This window comes from Lissotriton vulgaris, chromosome 7 (assembly GCF_964263255.1).
Source record: "Lissotriton vulgaris chromosome 7, aLisVul1.2, whole genome shotgun sequence".
NCBI classification, from domain to species: Eukaryota; Metazoa; Chordata; class Amphibia; order Caudata; family Salamandridae; genus Lissotriton; species Lissotriton vulgaris.
Window position 1 is genome coordinate 1,166,866,634 of NC_141695.1, and position 26,779 is coordinate 1,166,893,412.

Genomic DNA, 26,779 nt, shown 5'->3' on the forward strand with positions numbered 1-26,779 from the left:
CTTTTTACCTCCGACCCGTGGTTGAGCAAGAGCTCCTGAAGCTAGAACAAGAAGGAGTGATCGAGAAAGTGACAGGCCCCACCCCGTGGGTGTCCCCCATGGTTATTGCTGAGAAGCCCAGGCAGCCAGGGAAAATTCGAATATGCATAGATATGAGGATGCCCAATCGAGCAATCAAACGAGAGAGACACCTGACGGCGACAGTGGACGATATCTTAGCTGACCTCAATGGCTCTCAATGGTTTTCTAAGCTAGACTTAAATGCGGGCTATCACCAACTACGCTTGGCTGAAGAAAGCAGATACATAACGACTTTCTCAACCCACCTCGGACTCCGCCGCTACAAGAGACTCAATTTCGGGATATCCTCTGCAGCCGAAATTTTCCAAAACACCGTGTGAGAGATCCTGTTGGGGCTGCAGGGTGACCTTAACGTAAGTGACGATATTTTGATTCACTCTCAGACAGTCGAGTAACACCATCGGCGACTCAGAGCCACTCTACAGCGGCTAGCAGATCACGGAGTCACACTCCACAAGGAGAAGTGCCAATTCTTTAAAAAAACCATTGACTTTTTCGGGTACATGATCTGCTCGGAAGGAGTGAAAGTAGACCCTCGAAAGTCACAGGCCATTCAACTCGCCACCGCCCCGACCAGTGCATCTGAAGTCAGAAGCTTCTTAGGAATGGTGACGTACTGCGCCAGATTTATACCTAACTTGGCAACTATAGCGGAACCGCTGAGGAACCTCACGAAGAAGGAAACAACATGGAAATGGGCCACAGCCGAAGAGAATGCATTCAACCAAGTGAAGTCGGCTCTGCTGGATAGCATCACAATGGCATACTTTGACACCACCAAGTTCACGGAGATTCTAGTCGATGCCAGTCCAGTTGGTTTGGGTGCACTCCTTTCCCAAGAGAGTGAACCGGGCGTCTGGGTCCCGTTAGCATGTGCGAGCAAAGCGCTCACCGCAACTGAAGCACTGTATTCGCAGATCGAACGAGAAGCGCTCGCAGTGAAATGGGTCTGTAACCATTTCCACCTTTACGTCAGCGGACACTCCTTTTGGGTCGTAACCGACCACCAGCCACTTCTTCCACTGTTCAAAGGTACAGCACCTCATCCACCGCCCAGGATAGAGAGATGGGCGATACAAGTACAACAGTACCAGATGGACTTAGTATACCGGCCAGGAGCCAAAAATCCAGCTGACTTCCTATCCCGTCACCCAGCGAGAAACCCCGAATGCGATAAGGATCAAGATCCAGAAGCCGAAGATTTCGTCAACATGATCTCCCAGAGGTCGTGCTCCCAGGCGATGTCAATAGACATGATAAATACGCATCTTGATGACGATACCGTGCTAAGACGAGTATCTCAGGCACTGAAGAAGGGAACGTGGGAAGGATTACTCAAAAATGTCCCAGACTGGAGTGAGGCAGATAGGACCCGCCTGGGCCAATTTTGGAAGATTCGCGACGAACTTAGTGCTGCCGACAATAGCATCATTCTAAGAGGATCGCGGGTGGTGATCCCAAAGGATCTGCAAGAACAAGCTACAATTCTCGCACATGAAGGTCATCAAGGCACCAGAAGGATGAAAGCACGAATGAAAGAAAAAGTATGGTTTCCTGACCTGGAAGGAAGTGTAGATACCGTAGTCCGCAACTGTAGGTTGTGCCAACTCACCAGCACGTCTGAGACCCCAGCACCGATTATCACGGAAGATCCAGCTACATCACCCTGGTCATGGGTCAGCCTCGATTTCGGAAGCTTTCCTGACGGGAGGGTCACCGTCGTCCTAGTGGACAGCTACACTAAGTATCCCATAGTGGAAGTAGCACCATCGACCAGCTACGCCAATGTCCAGCCAATCCTGAGCAAATCATTCGCTCTATTTGGCCTCCCTCATGTCATTAAAACGGACAATGGACCCCCATTCCAGGGCAGTGAGTTTAAGGACTTCCTTAAAGGGCTTGGCATAAGGCACCACCTGATCACTCCCCAATGGCCACAAGCGAATGGGGAGGTTGAACGATTCATGCAGACCATCAATAAGATACTATGAATAGTGACAGCGGAAGACTAGGACTCAGAAACAGCGCTCCAATACTTTCTCTGAAAATACAGAAGCACACCTCACTGCACCACGCAGCGATCCCCCTGTCACTCATGCTGGCCGGACCTCGTGAGAAACCCTGACTACCGCAGATCACTGGGTCCCCCAACCGTACGACCCATTGGCAACACAGGAGCGAAGACGCCGCACCAACGACAAAGCCAGTCAGCGACGAAGAGCCCTTCCCCGCATACTGACTCCCGGCGATTCAGTACTGATTCGAACTAGATGACCAGGAGGGAAGTTTAGCACCCCGTATGAGGTTGGCCCGTGGACCGTGAAGTCAACCCATGGCACCTCTGTCACGGTGGAGAAGGACGGAGAGGAGATAACACGAAATTCCACCGGTAGCTGAATTGCCGCACATCCCGAGCCAAATGCCTGGAGCAGACACTGAAGTGGACATTCAGGAGGGTGATCCAAGTGAGCAATCTACATCAAGCTTGACAGGACCACCCCCATCTCAGCAAGACGTCACACCCGGCCGGAGTCGTGACGCTCGCCATCGACCATATATAACCTCAGGCCGAATCCTCGGCCCAGCCAGAGGCTGCCAGACTTTGCGTATGAATAAGAGGATATTATTTGTTGAACAATGAACTGATTTGGGATGGGATGTAGCGGTCTAGTGGTTTCTGCATACCCTGTTACCCCGGAAGCACCCCCAAACAATGTATCACTCTCTGGCCAGGCGTGGCCAGAGAGCTTAAATAAACGGACGGGAGTGGCACGGCACTTCCAGTCCACACTAGTACACCACTGTGTGACTGTCTGTTTCTTACTGTCCCCTACCTTGTGCATGCCTGTAGTCCCCACGTATCTGGCGCCCCCACAGTTTACACAGTTCTTTGGAATGAGAACTAATAAGCATAATTGATAGGATAACAGGAAGTATTTATCTTACACCATTGATAACAAATGTAAAATCAATTTAAAAACAGCAAATCACCACTGAAGTGGACTCTTACCACTAATCGCACAGCACTCGGATGTTTCTGAATCAGCTCCTTCTTTTAAGTGATTTGGTATGCAAGAGCCTTCCCCAGCCGGAGTTTGGCTTTCTGAACCCTCACAGTTCTTGGGAGCTGCTCTGCACACAGTAGTGCTCTGAACAGAGTCACATTAAGTTCAGATTTTGGTCCTTCTCAGCTGGGTGCTTTTAGTGAGAGCTCAATTTCACCTCCAAGTGCGTGAGTCTCACTCGTAATGAGTAAGGCTTGAGGACTCTGACGAACCCACACTGGACTCCATTCTTTTGTTTTAAAAACGAGTTTAAAATCCACATTGTAAGCTGGATTCTTGCCTTACTAAACAGACAAGTGGTTCCTCCTAAAGGGCTGTGAAAGGAGCAGGTAAACGCAAAGTAGAATAAAATGGGCATTACCATGTTATTATAGCTGGGTGCTGTCGGCCCGTGTTGTTATAGCACAAGTGTGAGGGTGGGTACAGGGCTGATTCTTGCAGATTGCAGGACGACTGCTGCCACTCCCAGTGCTCAGTGTGCATGTCGGATTGGTTGGCTGTTGTACGATGGCCAGCCCCAAACATGCACACTTCAGACCCAGCAATCCCAGCCCTGTGAAACAGCAGGGGGATTGCAGGCGGAAGCCCCTAGCATGAAAATGAGCGCTAGGTGTCAAGATTCACTCCCTCTGCTCTTGTTCCCACCACCAGGGGGCCGAATTGTGGGGGTTTCCAGAGTTTTAATATGCTTCCAGACACTCCCCTGCATGCATATTCTAACTTCTAGGCATTTAGACACCGTTTAGAAATTGACATCCATTCCCATCCATGCCGGGTTTTGTGGAAGCCAGTCTGCCCATGCTGGAAACTCCATTACCTATAATCCCCTGCTCACTGCTTCGTCTCCACCCCTGCAGGCCAAGGATGGGTGGAGGAATTCAGCTCACCTGTGGCGGGCTGCTGCTAGCCTGCTCACACCTGGTACATATGATTACTGTGAGCTCTTTTAAGCCCCAGCTCCCTTCAGGCCAAGGTTGGTCGTAGTTGTGTACCGGTGAGACCGATCCTTGTTTCCAATGTTTCCTGAGCTTTAGTTATGCCTTGTTCCTGACCTGCTGCTGCTTTCCTTGTTCCTGAATTAGTACTGCCTGCAATGCTACCTTGACCCCTGAGCCTTAGCATTCCTTGTTCCTGAACTGCAGCAGTTTCCCTTCTCTTGAACTAGCACTGCCTGCAGTGCTACATTAACTCCTGTGTTTTAGTAACTTTCCTGTTCCTGAACCGGCACTGTCTGCAGTGCTACCTTGATTCCTGAGCCATAGCTCACTTCTTGTTCCTGCCCAAGCACTGCCTTCTATGCTACTTTGTTTTCTTGATTCCTGAACCTGCACTATTCTAGTATACCTTTGTAGCCTCCCCTTCTGTATATCTTTTTCCAGTCCCTGCCTTTCTTCCCAATTCCTTGGTTCCAGTTTCTAGTTTGCTGTCTTTCTATTCTGCTGTCTTGCTTCTGTTACTGTTGTACATAGCTTTTCCCTCTCAGCCCTCTCCCTGCTTGCCCTAGCCCCAACCTTCTAGACTGCTTACATGGTTCTCTCTGCCTCACCTTCTGTCATTCCATTCTGTGGCAGTTACTCCCTGGCCAGATGAGGATACGGTCCTGTTACTTTTCTGTCTGCTGTATTAAACGACTTACCTGCCACCTTGCCGGATTTGGTGTCTTCTTTCCATTTACAACATTTTGGCGACTTCTGGACGGGAGCATCTGGCCAAATGCTGCTACAGCCTATGAAAAGACAAACAAAACAGTGATCCGTTCCTCGACGAACCCACGAGTGCCAGCGCTTTGAATCCTCGACGACTTCTTCTCCTGCAGCTGTCGGATGTCGAGATTTTCCGGATTTTACTTCCTCTTTCAGCGTTTTTGCCTCTGTGGTTGCTACCGACAACGTCACCTGACAACCAAGCCTGAGGTGCGTAGCAACCGAATCCAACGTCGCATTTGTATTTTGCGTAGCCATAGCAACTGCCTTGACAACTTCTGCTACCGCGAGTGGTGTCTCGTGCCTGGACTACGCATCGCGTACCTGCTAGATTACTGCACTTCCGGACGCCTCGCGTTGTCTACGTAAGGTCATTGACGTGACCTTCGTGACAACATACGCTGGCGGCCATCTTTGTTTACTTCTGCAGTCCGATGCGAACAGTTCATCAGTCCGATGCGAGCAGTTCTTCTCTAAAGGATTACGCGATCACATTTAAGGTCGTTGGCACGCAACAGTTTTACTACTCAAGTAAGCACGTTATTTAATACTTTTAACGCCTGGAAGTGTAGCGCTGAGCTTATTTGTTGGACAAAGTCTCCAGTTCCAAAAAACGGATTTTTGTACAAGAACTGTACTTACTCTGAGACATCGTTATTACATGTACCTTTTGTATTGAGTCTTCAATATCCCGTGGTCAATATTCATTATAATGGCGCAATCTATAAATATTGCTCTTCCTCCTCAGTTCCTGAGTGAACCTGGCAATCCTTCTACACCTTGGGAGGACTGGGTTATTATGTTCAATGACTACATTGAAGCCTTGGATGGGGAGGGTTTCTCTGCCAAACGTAAGAAAGCCATCTTGATGACCACATTAGGCAAAGAGGGACAAAGACTTTTTAAATATTTACCTCAGGTTCTCTCTGCCACGTCACAACCTTTGGACGAATTTGAAGAAGCTATTGCCAGACTGGAGAACAGATTTGGAAGGGAGGAAAACCTAATTCTTCAACGGTATAGGTTTTACAAGAACAAACAACTTGAGGGCGAAAGTATCGATGAATTTGTTGCTCGCCTTCGTGAGTTGTCAGTCAAATGCAACTTTGGCCAAATGGCTGACGAGCATATCAGAGACCAATTGGTTGTACAGGTCAACAATAGGAAAATCCAGGAGCGCTTGTGGGCTGCTAAGAACCCCACTCTCAAAGTAGCAATCGAACTTGCTAAAGTGGTTGAGGAGAGTGAAAAATGTATTAAGGAGTTATCAAAATGTGGTTCTGACACCAAAGTTGCTGAAGTTTCTCATAAGTTGGTGAATAGTGATATCAGTGATGACGAAGCTGCTGCTGTTGCGATTGTTAGAAAGAAAGGTTATGTGTTACAAAAGAAAAATATGTCTCAACAGTCGTTCAGTAGACCACAGTCACAACCTGGTAGCAAGTTTGTGTCTAAAATGTGCTCTAGATGTGGGAGTTACTCTCATTCTTCCGATGCAAAGTTTTGTTTCGCTAATAACAAAGAATGTTTAAAATGTGGTAAAATAGGCCACTTCGCAAAGGTTTGTAAGAATAGAACCAATCAGAGGGTTACTGTGGTATGTGACTACAATGAGTTGAAGCGTGATGTCAACAAAATATTGATTTTGTATGATTCGGTGTGTGCTTGCGATGAGAAGAGAGAGGGTATTATTAAAGCAAAGTTTTTGATTGATGGGAAAAAGGTTGACTTGATGGTTGACACTGGGTCCAAGTGGACTATCATTCCCTCGTCTATGTTGCATGAAGTTTGGGGTAACAAGGATTTGGAAGAGTGTGATATTTTTCCATCCGGATACCAGGGTGAAAAAATCAACCTCCTTGGTTACTTCAATACCATGATTGTTTTCAAGAACAGGTCAACCCAGGGCAAGATTTATGTGTCTGTGGATGGTCCCGCAATACTGGGTCGTTCTCATCAGTACGACCTACACATTATTGTTAATCCCAGAGCCGATGAACCCGTTCTTGTTGTGGATGATTGTTACATTAATGACATACTTGCCAGTCATAGTCAGGTTTTTCGTGAGGAACTGGGTGAGCTACAAGGGTACACACACAGGATACTGTTAAAGGAGGGCAGTATTCCTGTACAGCACAAAGCGCGGCGTGTTCCTTTTGCCTTGCGGGCTGAGGTTAAGGCTGTTCTTGATGAGATGTTACAGGGAGGTATCATCGAACCGATTGAAGCCTCCCCATGGGTTTCTCCCGTAGTTATCTCGCAGAAACCAGACAACAAGATTCGTTTCTGTGTTGACCTACGCTCTTTGAATAAATGTGTGGTGGCCGATGTTTTCCCTTTACCCAATATAGGCGAATTAGTGTCCACCCTTAAAGGAGCTAGGTTTTTCAGCAAACTAGACCTTAAGCACGCCTATCACCAGATTCGTCTGGATGATAGCTCCAAACATCTTACAGCTTTTATCACGGGCGAGGGAACTTTCCAGTTTACCCGCTTACCTTTTGGTCTAATCTCCGCTGCCAGTGTTTTCCAGCGCATGGTTTCTGAAGTGTTCAAAGGGCTAGATAAAATTATCTTCTTCCAAGATGACATTCTCATCTTTGGCAATACTTTGGAGGAGCACAATGATGTTTTACGCAGTGCTTTAGGGAGAATTGTAGATGCTGGTCTCACGTTGCGCCGAGAGAATTGTGCGTTTTTGGTTGAGGAGGTTGAATATTTGGGTTTCTGTCTTTCTGCTGAGGGTGTAAGACCTAAGAAAAATCTTTTAGAAGCTATTGAGCTGGCACCTCCTCCTGTAGATAAAGAACAACTCAGGTCCTTCATGGGGCTAATTGAGTTTTATTCTAAGTTTGTCAAAGATTTTTCCTCGAAGACTGCTCCCTTAAGAATTTTATTAAAGAAAGGAGTCAAGTTCTCTTGGACGAGTGAGCAAGAGTCTTGCTTTAACTGCATCAAATCTGAACTTAAGTCCTCAGGTGTTCTCACTCCTTTTGATATTAGACGTCCTTCTATTCTGATGGTTGACGCAAGTGGTGTTGGCCTTGGAGCTGTTCTTCTTCAGAAGCATGAGTGTGGCGAAAAAACTATCGCTTTTGCCTCGAAACCTCTGTCATCCTCTGAGGTCAACTATTCTGTTATCGAGCGAGAAGCTCTTGCGGCTGCGTGGGGGGTTAACTACTTTAGAACATATCTGTGGGGTTCTCGGTTTGTTCTTCGCACGGATCACAAACCCCTTGTAAATGTTTTAGCACCTGGTGGTACAGGCAAGGGCTCCCCTAGATTGGCCAGGTTGGCTTCTCGCCTTCAGGATTACCAGTTTGAGGTCGAATTTGTTCACGGTTGGAGGAATGTGCAAGCCGACTGTTTGTCGCGCCTCCCGGTTTCTTCCCCTAAACCCGGGGGTTACTTGAGTGAACAGTGTGATGACAAAGCTGTTGCCTCCTTACATGATGTCGTGTCTTTGTGTGAGAGTTCCTTTTCAGCTGAGGAGTGGTCCAAGGGTATGGATGAAGATCATGTTTTGAAAGCTGTTGTTAATCTTGTCCTCAAGGGGGCAAGAAGAGAAAGTACCTTAGAACCAGCTGTCAGACCCTTTCTTAAAGTTGTTAATGAGTTGTCCGTGTTCGGGAAAAATGTACTCATGAGGGGTGATCGCTACGTTCCTCCAAGCTCTTTGAGGGGAAAGATCCTCAGTTTAGCTCATGAGGGCCATTTGGGCCAAACTCTTACTCAGCGGCGTGTAAAGGAAAACTTTTGGTGGCCCTCAATCGACAGCGATGCTGTAGATTGTGTGGTCAAATGCTCCTTGTGCATGGAAGGGGAGAAGCGTCTCAAAGTTATTGGTTCCCAATCTGTTGGCAACATTTCCTTTAAAAGCTTGCCTTGGCATACAATATGCTTGGATTTCATTGGCCCGATGTGTGAACTACCATTAAATCAACGTTTTGCGGTGGTTGTTGTTGACTGCTTTTCCAAGTGGTTGACTGTACGTTTCATGAAGGAGATCACAACTGACTCCACTATTCTTTTCCTCAAGTCTGTTTTTGTGAATGAGGGTTACCCTTCAGTTCTAATTACGGATAACGGCACCCAGCTCACCTCTACCAAAATGGCCTGTTTCTTGCGTGAATGTGGTATATCTCATCACCGCACCTGTCTTTATAATCCCGAAAGCAATGGCCTGTGTGAAAGGGTCAATCGTCTGGTCAAGGGTGTGATACAAATGTCAGTTGCTAGCGGGTGTTTTTCTGACGAGCGTGTGCAAGAGCTGGTTTGGGCTTACCGCTCAACGCCTCATGGGCAATCTGAAAAATCCCCTTTTGAACTGATGCGTGGGCGTTCCCCTGTGTCCAGGCTAACTCCTTCCTGGTTGAGAGATGATGGTAAGCTTTCTCCTCCTTCAAATGCTTCCCTTCTTCCCATATCCACTGGTGATTTAGTCAAGGTTAAGCCGGGTCGCTGCTCTAAGGGCCTCTCTAAGTTCAGTGGTCCCTTCCGGGTTAAGAAGGCTTTTCCTCATTTCGTTCTACTTGAAAATGGTGCTAAGTGGAACTACAGAAGGGTTGCCTTATATCAGAAGGAAGTCCCCAATGCCCAGGATTCAAATCTCTATTCTTCTGAGACAGGCTGCAGTGGCTATATGTTGTCTGCTCGACAGGATTCTGATTTGTGTGGCTCACCTGCTGTACGGGGGGAGGTGGGTGGTGGCGATGCTCCTTCATCTGTGTGTGATGATGTGCTTGGGAGTTCTGATACTACTTCTGGTGTTCCTTCTTCCTCAAGGTGTCCTCGTTCCCGCCATCCTCCAGCCTACCTGAGTGACTATGTTCAATAATGTTTGTTACTGATATTTTGCTCTTTCTTTCTCTCATTTTTGTTTTGTATCCAAAGGGGGGAGATGTGTTGTACATAGCTTTTCCCTCTCAGCCCTCTCCCTGCTTGCCCTAGCCCCAACCTTCTAGACTGCTTACATGGTTCTCTCTGCCTCACCTTCTGTCATTCCATTCTGTGGCAGTTACTCCCTGGCCAGATGAGGATACGGTCCTGTTACTTTTCTGTCTGCTGTATTAAACGACTTACCTGCCACCTTGCCGGATTTGGTGTCTTCTTTCCATTTACAACAGTTACCTTGTATGTTTATTACCTGTCTTTTGCCAAATGTGCCCCATGATCTCCTTCCTTTCCTGTTGAGCACTCCTCCTTGCTAGCTCCTTGTCTATTGTGCTTGTGTTTAGTTCTACCCCTTTGCTTTTACTGCCTTGCGTGTTCTTGTTTGATCACCAGGATCCATGGGCACAGCTGACTACCTCGGTGGTGTTTCTTGTTGACTGTGAGTATGTCTTTGAGTTGCAGTTATAACACCACCATAGATATAAGTTCCACAGACCCTGCCTTTGCATACATATGCAATATGTGGGTATTTTCAGTCAGTATCTGTAACAGCAATTGCAGGTGAGGAACTTACTGAGCTTCAGTCTTACTGTGTGGAGCTCCTGATTACTTTACCCCACATCCCCTTTGTTGTTAATGTTGTATTATATATATATCTTGCACGTCCGTCCTGGGTGTAGTTAGTCTGAATGCAAAATTGCCTTGTGAGTGCCCTTCCTTTCTGAGTCTTAGCCATCCTGTACAGGCTTCCCTTTAGGATCCCTTATTCTTCTCTGACTCCTTGTGTGATCCTGGGCAGGTCTGTACTATGTCTGAACTGGGGTGGCAGAGTGGGCTAAAGAACGGTGATGGTGTCTGAACTGGGGTGGCAGAGTGGGCTAAAAAACGGTGATGGATCAAACCCAGATCTGTTGACTGGGTGTGAGTGTTTGATTGGTTCAGATGCTCCGTCCATTACCACCCCCTTTTGTACTATTCTTTCTATGCACTGTACGTTTTCTACCCAGTTCCCAGTCCTTGCTCAAGTCCCTGACTGTGTTCCCAACGTAGTCCCCGCCAGTCCCTGACACTAGGTTAGCCTGCTCCAACCAATCCTGGAGCTGAAAACAGCATGAGAGCAGCTCCAGCATTGGTTGGATTCGCGTTGGCACTTGGCAGGAAGTCAACCTTCCTTCCGTTTCCTGCTTGTCGTCACCTTCAAACAGTAGATCTTCCAAATTCCTCCAGGGATTTTGAAGCCTCCCTACTGCATCCCCTTATACCCCAACCATGCGTCCTCATGCCCCAATATACCTGCACACACAGAATACTACATCCAGGCAAGCACGTCATGAATCAGCGTCTGAAGGTAAGGGATGCACGCCAATACTGAGAATTACCATTGCCAAATTCATGCTTTAACCTTCTGTGAACTGGGCCTGCTCATGATTAATTGCCTGTAAATGACTGGCTGACTGTTTGGGTGCACACAATGAAGCAGCGTGTGGTGCAGGAATCCCCGACTATCCGTGCCTTGTTACATCTACTTACACCTTCTGCAAGCACCATTAGCATCTAAAATTGATTCGGTTTGGTCAGATGTGTACAGTCATGATCCTGGGAGAGGATAAACAGAGGACGGAGGGTCAGCAGCAGCATCCAATCTTGGTGAGTTTTTCGGCATCTCGCGCATCCCACCTTTTTTAATGGTACCAGCCACCCCTATAGCATTGGCAAAGCCAACAGGTCTCACTTTTGGGACCTATTGACTTTGCCAAATGTTTTTTGGGTTGCTGTATAGCATCAATAAAAATGTAAAGAAAGATATGGCATGTCGCATGCATAGCTTGTATGCGTCATGACGTTCATGGCACCTTCCTCTTTCAGTAGGTGTAGGCATGTCGAATGACATGAACAAACACCCTCTGAATGATATCTGTGCCATTTTACATTTTTTAAATGATCCAAGACACCACTTAGCACAGTAAATCAAAATGATATTCTTTCTAATGCACCAAAGCCCTTTTCTAGAAGCGGAGCAGCCGAGCAGCACATAGAAGCTGCCAAGTCCTCCAAGAAATGTAATTTTTTTAAAAAAAATAACATTTAAAAGACCACACAGGGTGAGAGAGCAACAGAGGAGTAGGAGGGGAGAATAGTATGAGTGGATCAGGGGAGGCAAAAGAAAATAATGCCATTTGGAGGGAGAAGGGATAAAGGAGAAGGGGAAAAGCACAGAGGGAGAGGACAGCACACAAGGGAGGCATCAATATGGAGCGCAGGGGTGGGTTTTTGATGAGGAGAAGCACATGAGAGAGAACGCTGAAAATGACATGCACTCTCATGGAGTGCTTAATGAAAATTTAAAAAGTATCCCTCTAAAAGTGAACAGTGAAAGGATACGGGTCATCCAATCAAAAGCATTCAAAAGAGGCTATGCTCAGGAGAAGACACAAAGGTAAGTAGATGAAAGAGAGCCATTGACTAAGAAGTAAGGAAATAAGAATGAAATAAGACTGATAATAAAGCCAATGAGTGGAAACAATGAGCCTACTGAAAGCCTGATGTATGTTTTTTGCCTTAGTCCATAAGAGGTGTGTAACAGGGGACCATTCAAGACCAGGGAGGGGAGGACGATACGGATAATTGACATTGTACTTTACCATCAGCTCACAAAAGTCCTGGACTTCTGTATTTGCAGCCTCTGTCTACTGAAGCCTTACTGCAAACATATCCCAACTACGCCGAGTGAAAAGGATTTGAAATGGCTCTGCCAAATGCCCAAGAAACTCTAGAACATTTATGAGTCCTTTAAGGGGGAGGAGCCTTCATACCAAAGCTGAACCTTGTCTGACATCACAGGCTGCTTACCACCAATGCGAGGTGAAATACATCGGACCTACGGACCAGAAGCGGGGAAGGGAGATGACGGCAAGGGAAGAGACGAGTACAAAGACAAAGGAAAACAGGGGAGCGAAGAAAGGTACAGCGAGAAACAACACAAGAAGGAGAAAAGCACTCAGCAGAAGAGCAAGGAGGAATTTCTGAGGCCGCACCACTGCCGGCAAGAGTTGATCCCAATGAGATGCAGAGAGAGCCAGGAAGCCACCGCCATCGCGAGCTGCCCCGCCATGCTCGGCTTTCCCAGGTCACTAAAAGTATACATGTTTTTGGGAGGTTTGGACAAACAAAATAAAGAGAGATTAAAAAAATTCTATAATCTCCTTATTTATAGATGGAACCTCCTCGTACGAAAGTGTGCGGGTGAAGGTCATCCAGAGAGACGATATTATTAGTGAATTTAAATTTGTGTGTTTGTTTTGCAATTAGACTAAAGGAAACATTTATGTGTATTGCTTGATAAAAAGGACATATCTTAAGTTACTTCCACATAGACAAGGGAGAGACTTTTGGAGGCTTATTGGCAAGAGGCTCAGCAATCCTGCTATATGGAACTTACAAGAGGTAACAGGAGGGGTAGTTGGCCCCCCAGGACATCCTTGGGGGGCAACCATCCCTCCTGTTACCTCCAGTAATTCCCACACAGTGGGATTGCTAAGAGGTCTTTGGAAGTCACGTCCCATTTCTCCACCACTCTGCAAACGCTGCTCCTGGTGCACTACTGGTTGGGGGATGAAGTCTACTTTACTCCTGAGAGCTCTTGGGGGTCAGGAAGCCCTCCTGGTGCAGTGTAAGTCCTACACAGTGGGATTCCTGAGAGCTGGTCAGAGGCCCACCCCCTTTCTCCACCACTCTGCAAACACAACTACATAGAAATTTACTGAAAAAAAAGATTACAGGGACATTATAATTAGGAATTAGCATTTAGAAAACCTTGGAAATGCACTGGAAAAAACAAAGGTTACAGGGACATTATAGTTAGGCTCAGATTTCACTTGTACAAAACCATTGAAATTCAGCAGCTATAGTTAGCTGAGCTAACTATAACTTGGGCCCCCCGCAATGAACTGGTTATGATCTCACATATTACATCACTCATGACATGGCCAGTGACATCACTGCTGGCATCATTGATAACATCTCAAATAATATCACTGATGACATCATCCACAGAATCACTGATGAACCCACTCAGACCCCCATAGAGCCTTTCATACACCCACTCCCACACAACCATTCACAAACCCAATCACAGACCCATGCCAATACTTGCACACTGACTGATTCATAGATCTACACACACATCCACTCATTCACCCATACAGTCACTCAGACACCCACTCCGTCACAAACACAGCAACTGACATATCCACTCATACAGCCACTCACACACTGAGACAGTCATCCATAGAGCTACACACACACATGGTCACTCACCCATATAGTCAATCACACAGCCACTTACTCACCCACACAGATACACACACACCCACTCACTTACTCATACAGATACTAACATATACTCACCTATGCAATCACTGACACAAGCACACACTCACCAGCCACTCTCACATTCACACACTCACCCACACAGTCATTCATATACCCCATCACTCACCTATATTGCCTTTCACATACCCAGTTACTCACCACATACCACTGACACGTTGTCCACTTACTCACCGACACAGCCAAACACACACTCACCCATCCAGCCCCTCACACATGTACTCACTAACCCATACAGGCCTTGACTCACTCATCCATATAGTCAGTCACACACTCTCACACACTCTCATCCACCCACTCAGACGCCCATACAGGTACTCAGACAACCAATCACTCACCAATACAGCCACTCATGTACTCACTCACATACCCATACAGCCATGTAGATATCAACTGACACACTGATACAGACATTCACACAGACACTCACCAATACATTCATTGAGACCATAATCTCTCACTTATACAATCAGTTATGAACCCACTGAATCATCCATACTCACTGATTCACCAATACATCTTGGTATATATATTTAACACATAAACTTTTTTAAAACTCTCACAGTCACTGGATGATGTCAGTAGTGATGTCATTTGAGATGTCATCCGTGATGTCACTGACCATGTCATGAGTGATGTAACATGTGAGGTCATAAGCAGTGCCTTGTGGGGGTTGCAAGTTATAGTTAGCTCAGCTAACTACAACTGCTGAATTTCACTGGCTTTGTACAAGTGAAATCTGAGCCTAACTATAACGTCCCTGTAACGTTTGGTTTTTCCAGTGAATATATATATATATATATATATAATATATATATATATATATATATATATATATATCACAAATTGCAAAGTTACACGCAAAGGAAGGGCCCACACAAGTTGATCTTGCTTACAATGATTTAATGGATGCTGCCGCTGTGAGTCCAGCCCAGACGCGTTTCGTGTTTCTTTACACTTTTTCTATGGGCTTCAGCAATGTAGGCTTGTCACAGCAGTTTAAATGCTCATGGATTCAGGCTGGTACCTGCCCCGTTGGGCGTGGCCGCTCGCACGGCCTCCTGGTATCTGCAGTGCATTCTTCCTACTCATGTGAGTTGCCATGCACACCTAACCAAATTCCATCCAAATGAAACCCTGGTGGGTGGTAGGGCAATCTCCACATCCTCTGCAAAACCCTAATGCCACCATATTTCGCTCTTGTCCCTCATAGAGGTTCCGCCGAATTACGGCTCCGTGGGTCTGCTTCAATGCAGCTGGACTCCTCCTTCCAAAAGTTCCCCAAGTCCATCATCAACGCCCATACCAACAGATCGTGTTTTGGGTGAATCCATTCTCCCTTCATTAGGGTTTCACTGGAGCACACTTTATCACTGTTTGAAAGCTTTTTAATTGACTTCTTTAGATTATTTGCATTGGCAGCACAATGGCAGTTGAATTCATGCATTCATGTATTTTCACAAAAATACCCGGTTTCCTTGCTATATTTCTCTCACAATCTGTATATTATTAAATCTAAGTGCAATATTTTTTCTTTGTTACATGTCACCACAAGAACTTTTGAAGTACTGCGACACATTGACATGTTTTCACACTTACAATGAATTCTTAGATCTCAATTGCCAGAATTTCAATGCAATTGCATAAATGCAGGGCTTCTAATGTTCTTCTTTTTGCATTAATTTACTCACACAGATCTTTTCTGGGTTGTGTTTTTTAAAATGTAAATGTACCAGATTTGAGAATTTGAGACTTATGCATACAAACTTTTGAGATTTTGGGACAAATTGTCCAGTTGAACCATTGTTTCTTGTTAAGAGTACTCGCAGCTCCTTTTATACGCAATGCTTCAGGGAAGCTGAGAATGATGGGAAGGAGATTTTTAATATCGTAGCTAACTTCACTGATCTGAAATTTACATCTCCCCCGTTGGAGCCTAGTCAGGGTCTATGCTCCGAATAAGTGACTTTTTGAGAAGGAAATCTGCAAAATTCAGTCTAATTTGTTGGGGGTGACCAATGTTCTATCAGACTTGGAATTAGGAGATCCGATGGGCTTATGTTCCCATCTGACATTGCCGACTTTTTCGGCGCCATCTGTGGAGGATGTGTTTGCCTCTTTTGCGAATTGTAGGTCTGGATCCCCAATCGATCCCATTCCCTGTCACTCTCTGGTATTATTGCTCCATTGTATCAGGAGTTATTTTTGATTTCTCTTCATTCAGGTGTATTACCAGATGACTGGAAAAGAGCCGATGTGATCCCTCTATTAAAAAAGCATTTTCTTTTTTTTTTTATTATTATTTTTTTTTTTTTGCAGATTCATAACGTGCATATTCTTATATTTTAACATTCCTGCATCCGACAACATCGATGCCTATGTCGCGGAGCAAAACACTACACAGCCCGTGAGCCCACATCCCGGAGGACGGGCGGCGTTACTCGTAGAAAACAAAAGAGGCACATTTGGCAAATGTTACACGCGACAGTTCAGCAGGAAAGTCTTACATCTGCATTTTCTTTGTCTTCCCTCCCTCCCACCCAGCCCCAACCATGTAAACTGTTATAAACCCCTATTAAAAAAGCATTTTCAATGCAACGACTCGCATTTACGTGAGCTTGAGCTATTGGCATAGTAAATGAAAATGTATTTTCTTTATGTGTTATTTGTAAAATATAAATAAAAGGCATTGTCATTTACATTGTCAATAGCTTAAACTCTTGCAAATGCGAGACCTATTGCATTGCAAATGCAGGCTATAAAAATGATAAAAAGCGTTAGGAGAGAGCGTGTCCTGCCTGCCTGCAACAGCAGGCAGGACAAAGCTATTTGAGAAAATATTGCTTGAAGACTATAATTAAAGCATGCTGAGCAACAACAAACGTAACTGGGGGTTCACCATGGCAGTTTATAAAAATGAGATAAGGCGGTACTAAGTAGGGACTACTGAGACCAATTAACAGCCACAGTTTACAATGGACAATTACACAAGCAAATGAAAAATGTGGGTGGAGCTTCAAGTTCCTACCTCAATACAGCATGGCTCACAGAGCAGCGCATGCGCTGCCCAGGCTCGACCTAAAAAGGCTGATGCCAATCCTGAATCCTTAGTTAACTTTTGGCAAGTATCAATACTTCCAGTAGCTTCTAAAGTGCTGGAGTAGTCAGTAACCCAGCAGAAATCACTACTTTTCTGACAGAGAATTACCTACTTCACCCCTCTCAATCAGGGTTTAGTGCACCTCACAGCATCGAGTCCACATTATTAGAGGTCTCAGAGTCCATTAAGTTTAGTTTGTATTCGGACCTCAATGTGGCTCTGGTGCTGTTGGACATGTCAGCGGCATTTGATACTGTGGAGCATAACATCTTGCTGTACACTTTAGAGCATTTGGGGGTAACAGGTTCTGCACTGAGCTAGCTAAGATCCTTTCTGGAAGGACTTGAATGAAGGAATATGCCTCAGGAGGGAAAATGTTGTAGTGGGGGGTGCTGCAAGGCTCCCCCTTAGTCCCACTCTCTTCAACATTTACATGTCTCCTTTGGCATATTTGGTGGAATCCTATAACATCAAGATCATCTCATATGCAGATGATACTCAACTCCTGCTCATGTGTGATGGGGATGCTGTGAGGGTTGCATTTGCTAGCTGCATGGTGGCCCTGCTCAACTGGTTGAAGATCAATAGATTGCGGTGCAACCCTGATAAGATGGAAGTATTATTGTTTGGGCAGGACCCCCTTCCAGAATGGGTCAAGGCCTGGCCCGACGTCTTCACTCTTTGGCCTCTGCAATGGCGGTGGCTAGGAATCTGGGTGTGATTTTTTTATGCCTATCTCTCGTTTGGGGAACAGGTGTCAGCAGTAGTGAAAACTGTTTTTTGGGTTCAGCGCATGTTGATGAAGTTTCATGCTTTGCTTCTACATAACTCTTAAATTACAGAAGTCGGGTCTCTGATTTTATCGAGACTGGATTATGCCAATGCCTTGTACCTCGGGCTACCAGAATAGCTGATCCAGCAGCTACAGGTTATACAGAATATGGCAGTTCATTTACTCTTCAAGATTCCAAAATGCACCTTGGTATCACCATTCAGGAAAGACTTTATTGGCTGCCTGTCATGCAATAGACTAGGTATAAAGCACTGACTCTAACACACCAAGCCCTCCACAATAGAGGACCTTAGTACCTGAATGAAGGCATGGTAGCATACAGCCTGGGGAGGTTTCTTCATTCATGTTCTGCTGGTCTTATGGTGGTGCCCTGTTTTAAGAAACAAAGGAGGGGAGGTCCCTCCTTCGCTGGTAAAGCGGCATGTATGTGGAACAAATTGCCTGAATACTTGATATTTATCTCTGAGGAAGCTAAATTTAAAAAAAGAGCTGTGAAGATTTTTATTTAGAGTCTAGTAATGATTGGGACCCTCTTCGGAGTAGGTGTGAGCTATAGAAAACATTTAATTCATTTGTTTATTCATTCACTCACTCAATTAATTGGCTCCATGTCATCTGATAATAACATTGACAATACATTTCTCACTGAACACTAAGGTTAAGAAGGATCTGGATATGCTCCATGCTAAGAGTAAAAGTTTTTATGATGATCGTTATGGCAGTAAAGATATACAAATTGGTGTTGGGGATTGGGTGCGTGTGATAAAGCCTTGGAAAGTACCCAAGGGTGAGAGTTGTTTTGATCCGCTCAAACAAGTTATGGAAGTTTTGAGGAATGCGGTAAGGCTGAGTGATGGGAAAGTATGGAACATGAAAAGTATTGGTATTAATCCTAAACAGGACAATGTGGAGTGTGCTCAGGAGGGTTGTAGACAGAGAGATTATGAATGGATTGAAGATCATTTCGAAAATAGTTGTTTACAATCCCAGTTGGCTGATGTTGGAAGTAACAGTAATAGAGTCGAGGAGGACTCTTCTGTTGTCAATTCGTCTTTTTGTGAGAAGGTAGGAAGGGTTGCTGGTAGTGAGGTTAATTTGGACTCTAATAGTGAATTGAAGTCTAACAGTGGCAATTGTGATTCCATTGTTGTGGGAAGGGAACATGGGAAAAGAACTAGTGTTTTACCTTCATGGCTTAAGGACTATGTAACTTAATGAATCTTATTGTTGTTGGTTATTTTGTTTTTTTTTATTTTCTTTTGTTTTTTTTTGTGTTGTTTCTCTTGATTAAGGGGAGGGGATGTGTTATGTTGTTCTATTTTAAATGTACCTTTAAGACTCGTGCTATGTATTGTAGAATGCACGAGGTCATTGTTAGAATGTTGTATGTGCATCATTCCTATGTGTGAGGCAGTTACGTTGGAGCTGTCCTTGGATTCAGCTGCTCCCTGGCACTCACCTGTGTAGCTTATGCTTTATCTCTTAATAAAGCTATTCCTATATTACAGTCTACGGATCATCTTTACAATGCAGTAAATCTTTCTAAAATTCGGTGCCTCTAGTCTTACAGTCTACACATGTTTCGAGGAACCCCTCTTTATCAAGGCTTGGAATAGTTTCAATTTGCACAAATCATGCAATGCAATTCACTTCCTGCACTTACTGCATTATTCAAACTTGCTTATAATTATATTTCATTAATTATAGTAATTGCCCCAATCAAGATATTAGCAACTTAACAGGTTGGCAGCATACCCTCACAGTAACCAAATGGTGCAAACCCCATGGATTAACAGAGAAAGCAATTTTCCTGTGAAAAATAGAAAACATTCTGAATTCAGCAATGGTCATTTGTGTAGCTTGCTCAAAGGGCCGGCTCTAGGGCAGTGCAACCGGTGCCATTGCACCCAGCACTGACTTCAGGTGGGGTGCCCTGTTTGCATGTTTATTATGCTTTTAAAAGCACCTGCTGTCGCATTCCTTGCCTCTACCAATGTTCAGGGAACAATAAAAATGTAAAGATAACTTGATGATTAATGCTCTTCCTGGAGAGAGATTGGGGTTGTATCTCATCAAAGGAAGTGCCTGCTGCAAAGAAGGTTTACCTTCAAATCACAAAATGCAAATGTTATAAATAGGTCACTGGCTTTCTACTTTTGTCAAAGAGATCCTTTTGTTACTTGTTATAAGTTAAAATCCTAATATTGAACAACAAGCTATTAACTGTCATCAAAGAACTGCATGCAAACTGCAGGGTATAAATTGGATCGTTGTGATTTTTTCTCCAGTCTTTTATTCAGTTAATGTTGCAAAAAGAGTTCATTGGGGAAGGAATCAACTTTGATTATTAAAGAGAACCTCCAACCATGGTGTTACTTTTAAATTCTGAGTTTGTGCTTCTCCAGACCAAGTACCAGCATGGATGACACGTGACTCCTACACCTTGTCTTATGTAACATTTCCACCACACTGATTTACACACATATGATTGTCTCTCTGTAATGTGTGTGTGATGTAAAGTGTTCTGGCACCCTTCACTGATATGAGTGGCACTATGAAACTAATTAAATGCATCTGAGAGTGAGTGGTTATGGAGACTTGGGCACTGTTAAAGGGTGGTAGTGAGGGAATCCGTGGTGGAGGTGGTCATTGGGAGGGGCGCCAACAAACATTGTCGCATCGAAGAGGAAACCCAGCTGATTCTCTCTCTCACCAAGGACCCCCACACCACTAAAACCAACCTCCACAAAGGAATAAAGGCCGTCGCCGATTGGATGGAGAACAGCCGACTGAAACTGAACTCGGACAAGATGGAGGTCCTAATCCTCGGATCCACCCCCTCGGCCTGGGAGGACTCCTGGTGGCCGACTGCACTAGTTACAGTACAGCACCAACACCCACCAACCACGCACGCCACCTAGGGGTCATCCTCAACTCCTCCCTCTCCATGACTAAACAGGTCAACACCGTCTCCACCTCCTTCTTCAACACCCTCCATATGCTCCGCAGGATCTACAAGTGGATCCCCACTGAAACGAGAAGGACGGTCACCCAGGCCCTCGTCAGCAGCAGACTGGGCTACGGAAACGCCCTCTACGCAGGAGCCTCGGCCAAACTCCTGAAACTGTTCCAACGCATCCAGAACGCCTCTGCATGCCTGATCCTCAACATCCTCCGCCGCAACCACATCAACAGGTAAACAAATTTATTGTGTATGGTTAATCAAAACCTTTACAATATTACAAGAATTAAAAATGAGTTCAAACTGAAATTGAAATAAGAGTACAGTTACATTCTATAATGTCCTTAAACTTTGAGAGAAAAAGAAAAGAAAAAAGAAAAAGATAAGCAATATTGCTTAGTCTGTGTTCTTGGCCATTAATTGTAGTTCATGCCTTCTGTTTTGTGCCATTGGTCACTATTTGTTCAGTTTTCAGTATTAGAAGGCTCACCTTCTGTAACAATCTGGTGTCCCTGTAAGCTGTCTGCAGCTGGTCACTGTTCAATGCTAACATGACTGCAGGCCGACATTATCTGATTTGGAATAAACGAAATATGTACAATAAGTAATGACGTCTCAGGTTGGCCAAAGATGGACGGATGCACAATATATGAGTCAATGTTTCATTTGATTGGCCACAGAGTCTACAGAGTGATGTCGGCCATGTTTGCTTCCATGCAGGGATTTGATCTTTTGAAATGTAGGTTCCCATCCGGACTCTTAGGAGCGTTTGTTGGATGGCTGCAGTTATGTGGGTGACTAAATAAGGTTGCGGCGCACATTTCTCATACGAACCGAGCACCGTCCAGCCATGTTTTTTCTTTGCTAAAACGGCTTTGACTATCGTCCAGGATTTTAATTTTGCTGCGCTGATGACTACTTTTTTAAAAGCCGCAAATGTGTGGTTGGTGTTCTATGCCTCTTGCATATTGAGATTTGTCTGTGCTTCTTCAAGTGCTAATTTCCAAGCTTTTCTTGCATTTGTTTGATGGTTTATTTCAGACCAGCAAAAAGCCGTCAACGTGTCCTCTTGTGCTGCTCTTAATTTCCAACTCGTTTTCAGTAAGGCGGCTTGTCTGACTTTTTGCTGATTTAGTAACCCAAATTCGAGTCGTACTTGCGCTTGGGATGCAAACCTCGGGATCTGAAAGATGTATTTAAACAGCTCTGACTGTTGTAAGTTCAGAAAGTTTGCGTCTTTGCCTCTATATAGTTCAGAGCTATACGTAAGGGATGGTAAAAACTTTGCCGCGATCACCTTCAGTAGATGCGAGTTGGATGGACATTTCAGATTTGTTTTTAATAAGTTTAGAGCGAACCGTAGTTTATTAGACTGGGCTTTCCTGTGCTGTTGATGTTCTTTTAGTGTCCACCTTGAGTCAACTACTACTCCCAGGTACTTGTAAGAGAGGCTTTTGCTGTTTGGTGTTGCCTGCTATGTGCCATGTGAATGATTGCTGCCCTGACCGAGATCCGAAGCAGACGATCTTCGTTTTGTTGTAGTTAAGTAACAATCCATGCGCGCTGATGTATTTGTGCAGCCTTATGATAGAACGTTGTAGGCCCACTGGGGTCTGGCTGCAAAGTACGATGTCATCTGCGTACTGTATACTCCTTAACCGCAACCACATCACACCCCACCTGAGAGACCTGCACTGGCTCCCTGTCGACAAGAGGATAACCTTCAAGCTCCTCACCCACGCACACAAGGCACTCCACAACACCGGACCAGCGTACCTCAACAGCCGACTCAATTTATACATCCCTACCCGGCAGCTCCGCTCCGCCGACCGCGCCCTCGCCGCTGTCCCCCGCATCCGAAGAGTGACTGCCGGCGGCAGATCATTCTCCCACCTCGCCGCAACGACATGGAACACCCTCCCCATCCAACTACGGCAGACCCGAGACATGCTGACCTTCTGAAGACTCCTCAAGACCTGCCTCTTCGAACAGTAGCAGCCTCCCCCCACCCCTAGCACCTTGAGACTCTCGCTGGTAGGTAGCGCGCTTTATAAATGCCATGATTGATTGATTGATTGATCGGGTGCACCCAGCCCTAAAGCCGGGCCTTCTTGCGCAAGGTCTCCCAAAGAAACTAATTGTTTAAATAAAAAAAACGTTTTTTTAGGAAATAGGCAACATGGTTTTCATGGTTAACATTTTGCAGTGAAAGTGTAAATCGTTACATTTACGAGAGTCTTCGATCACAGAACTATACAGAGTTTCTAACCCAAGACAGCTTCCTAAATTTAGAAAACGTTCTCAGCACACAGTAAAGAGAACGACGAACATAAGACTGAAAAATGCCAGGCAAGAAAAGGTGTTCCTGTAGTAACAAGGCCTGAAGACAAAACATTGCCTGAAGAGATTGACTTGTAGCAATAAGGCCTGATAAAACTGTCCTGTAATATCAAGTGCAGAAGACACTGTCCTGTGATCAGTGGCGTAGGGTACCCCCTCCTCTATCAGATTAAACGGTGGTAGCCGCTGGGCATGATGGACTCTGAGCTGTCCCGCATAAACGTTAATTATTTGTTTGTGGGCCTCTTCTCTCTGCAGACAAAATGCTCATAAAAAATGGTGCTATGAAACACCATGAAAGAGTTAAAATAGGATAAAACCTGGAGAGAGGTTGAGAGATGGGACTGTAGAAAGGGGAAACAAGGAGTGGGAGGAGACAGGAAGGAAACTTGAAAACAAAGAAGGGAAAAATGTGAAAGTAAGAATGAAAGTGTGAAAGGATGGCTAGATCGAAGGCTGAACGGTTGAATGGAAGAGTGGAGGGATAAGTAGGTGAAAGAATGAATGGATGGAAGCACGGAAGAATAGAACGACGGGGAAAAGTGAATGGATGGTGATAGGGCAGATGGATGGGTATGTGACTATACTGATGGATAGATGGATGGATGGATGGATACAATATGACTGGATGGAGCTGTGGGTTAGTGGATGGAAAGTGAGAGGATGAACAAATGGATGGATGAATAGATGGAAGGGTAAATGGGTGGACAGATCGATGAAAGGAGGACGAAAGGGTGAAATTAGCCCTCCTTTAAGGAGGGTTGGGTTAATTCACTTTGCAAGCTTGGTGTGATCAGTGGTGTGTTTCAAGTGGAAGTCAGTTTAATTTTCTGGCATCTCCCTTGCCTGTAGTAACAGAGTATGCCCTAAAGAGGTTGTCCTGAGGTAACAAAACATAAAGAGATTAGAGTTCCAGTATGTTACCTGTTTGAACCACAGATGCTTTTATTCTCCTTACTGTCCTCATCTGCAGATTTCAACTTTAGTAATCAACAGGTAATGGCTCGGGTTGTTCAATAAATCGTTGCTGTGCAGCGCAGCACCCTACACTGAGCCAATCTGATTTCTAGGGCCTTTTATTGATTCAAGACGTCAAACCCGAGCAGTGCCTATGCAGCGTCGCACAGCCAAGAACAGATGGAGGAGCAATTAAAAAATAGGGGCCATTTGAGGTTTTTGTGATTGGCAAAAAATGATTTTGGTTGGGTGTGAGGCCAAAGGACCATTCCATTGGCAACACATCATAGGGGAGTAGGGAATAAGAACTGATAGACCCCTTTATGAAAATAATGTAAGGCTTTTCCACCTCAATCCTCAGTCCGCCCTCCCACCCCTTTCCCTTTCTTCTTTCTGTTTCCTGGGCCTAGAGGCCAGATGCTCTCGGTTAGATATTGTCAGTCACATGACCCCCGTTTTAGCTTAAAAATTAATAGCTTCCTCTTTGCAATTTGAGAATACAAGTTCCGAGGACCCCTGGGATTTGGGAAAGAGCAACAGAAACTGTTTCACAACTGTTCTCTGTTTTCTTTCTAAATACCCTCAGTCTTGAAAGCTCGCGGGTGGACTTTAACTCTTAAAATGCCGAGGCGCGCCCTCAGGCTGTGCTGAGGAAGGCGCGTGTTTTTTCAACGCAGCTCTTTAGCCGAGGTTTGCCGTGAGGCTCCTGTAATTGGTTGGACGCCTGTTTTTTTTTTTAAATAAATGACTGGAAGTCATGATTTACCGCCTCGCAGGCGTCCTTGGTGGAAAAGGCATTATCCCAGTGGTTTCTGGAGCGCGTGCCGGATTTGCAGGCGGTAAAGGAAGCGCGCGGAGCGGTCCAAACCCCGGAGCTTTGGACGCTGTACTCTTGATCAGGAGCCGGCAGCGGTGCCTGGGCCCTCTTATATGCGCTGACGGCTAGGTGGCCTCGAGTGCGGCTCTCTGGAAGAGACTCAAGGCCGCCATGATGGCGACAATGACAGCGAAACCTGTAGGGCCCTCCAAACCTATACAACAGGCGAATTTACGTTCCAATTGACCACCACTTAATTATTTTTTTCATTTTGTATTTTTTTGTTGTTGTAATTTATTTATTTAGTTGTATTGTGCCACGCAGGTATAGGAACACTTTATAAACAACTATATGCGGCAATATATAGAAAGGACTTTAGTTGAAACGGTAGGTATAAGATGTGACATATGAGTGAATTCGTGTTGGTATCTGTACGGTATTCAATTAATTAACACTACACTTCCCGTTCCTCTATGACCTATAAAAGAACGAGAATCTGCAGGATTTACAATAGAATGAGTGTGTCCGGTGCCGAGCCTGTGTGTGTGTCCTTTCCTCTCACAGACCCCGTTACCAATAAGCATTCTCATCAGCGTCCATAGCGCAATAATTACACTCCACGCTGTTCTTGAAGCTTAAAAGGCCATTTATTAGAACAGGTTGTCAACACACTACCTCAACCAAAAATCAACTTAAACTGAAAACAACACCCCAAAACCTTTCAATCTTCATCCATTCCTTTCACTTTTTCTGCACACTTCCCATTCCCTTCTGTGACCTCTTCCGACTCTCCATTCACCTCCTCGCTTATCAAATTCAAATTCAAAAAGTGCTTTATTCGAGTATTACTCATAAAAGCAGACAAACAAACACATAATAAAATACAATTAAATTACAAAGTCAGATATGACTTAAGCACGATACACGTTACAAAGACAGTTTAAAATTACATTTCATCCTGTTATATACAATCAAAGGTGCAAAATTCATATATAAAAAGTCATATTTAGAAGTGATCCTCTATCACAATTAAAAATCAATGTAAAAATTATTCGTCAGATAGACACCTCGCATGGGAACAGAGAATAGATAATCTAGCAATCTCTGTTCAACTAGGCAGAGAGTAGTCACCCTACTAGCAATCTCTGCCTAATTACCCACGCCCACCCCAAGTACTTGGCAGTCGCTATAATAATCCAGTTTAATACTCAGAAGAAGACCAAGTTACACTAAGCACCCTCTTTAAAGTCCAAAGTCAAGGAACAAACATTCTTTTTTGTTTCCAAATACAAAATTGATATTATAGTTCTTTTTCACCAGTTTCAACAGTCAGTTCATAAGTAATAGGGAAGCTTCAAAGCATGGATCCAAAACCGTATGTAGTTCTTTCAAGATCTTTATTTCAAACACATTAAAAAGTTTTTTCCAGCTTTGCACTGCCGACACGTGTTTCGCCCTCTGGGGGCTTTTTCAAGGCAATCTAGATGTGGATGAGCAGGTCTTATTTTCGAAAGGTTCTTGTTAAATGGGCGAAGCAGGTACGATGTGGCTATATTAACAATCCTATTAGTTCAGATGCTGACAGTTACGCTGATATAGGTGTACGTTCCAGTTTGATTGTCAAAAGGGTCGCGTAAGTCACTTTGTGGAGATCAGTTCTATGGCACAGATCTCCACTG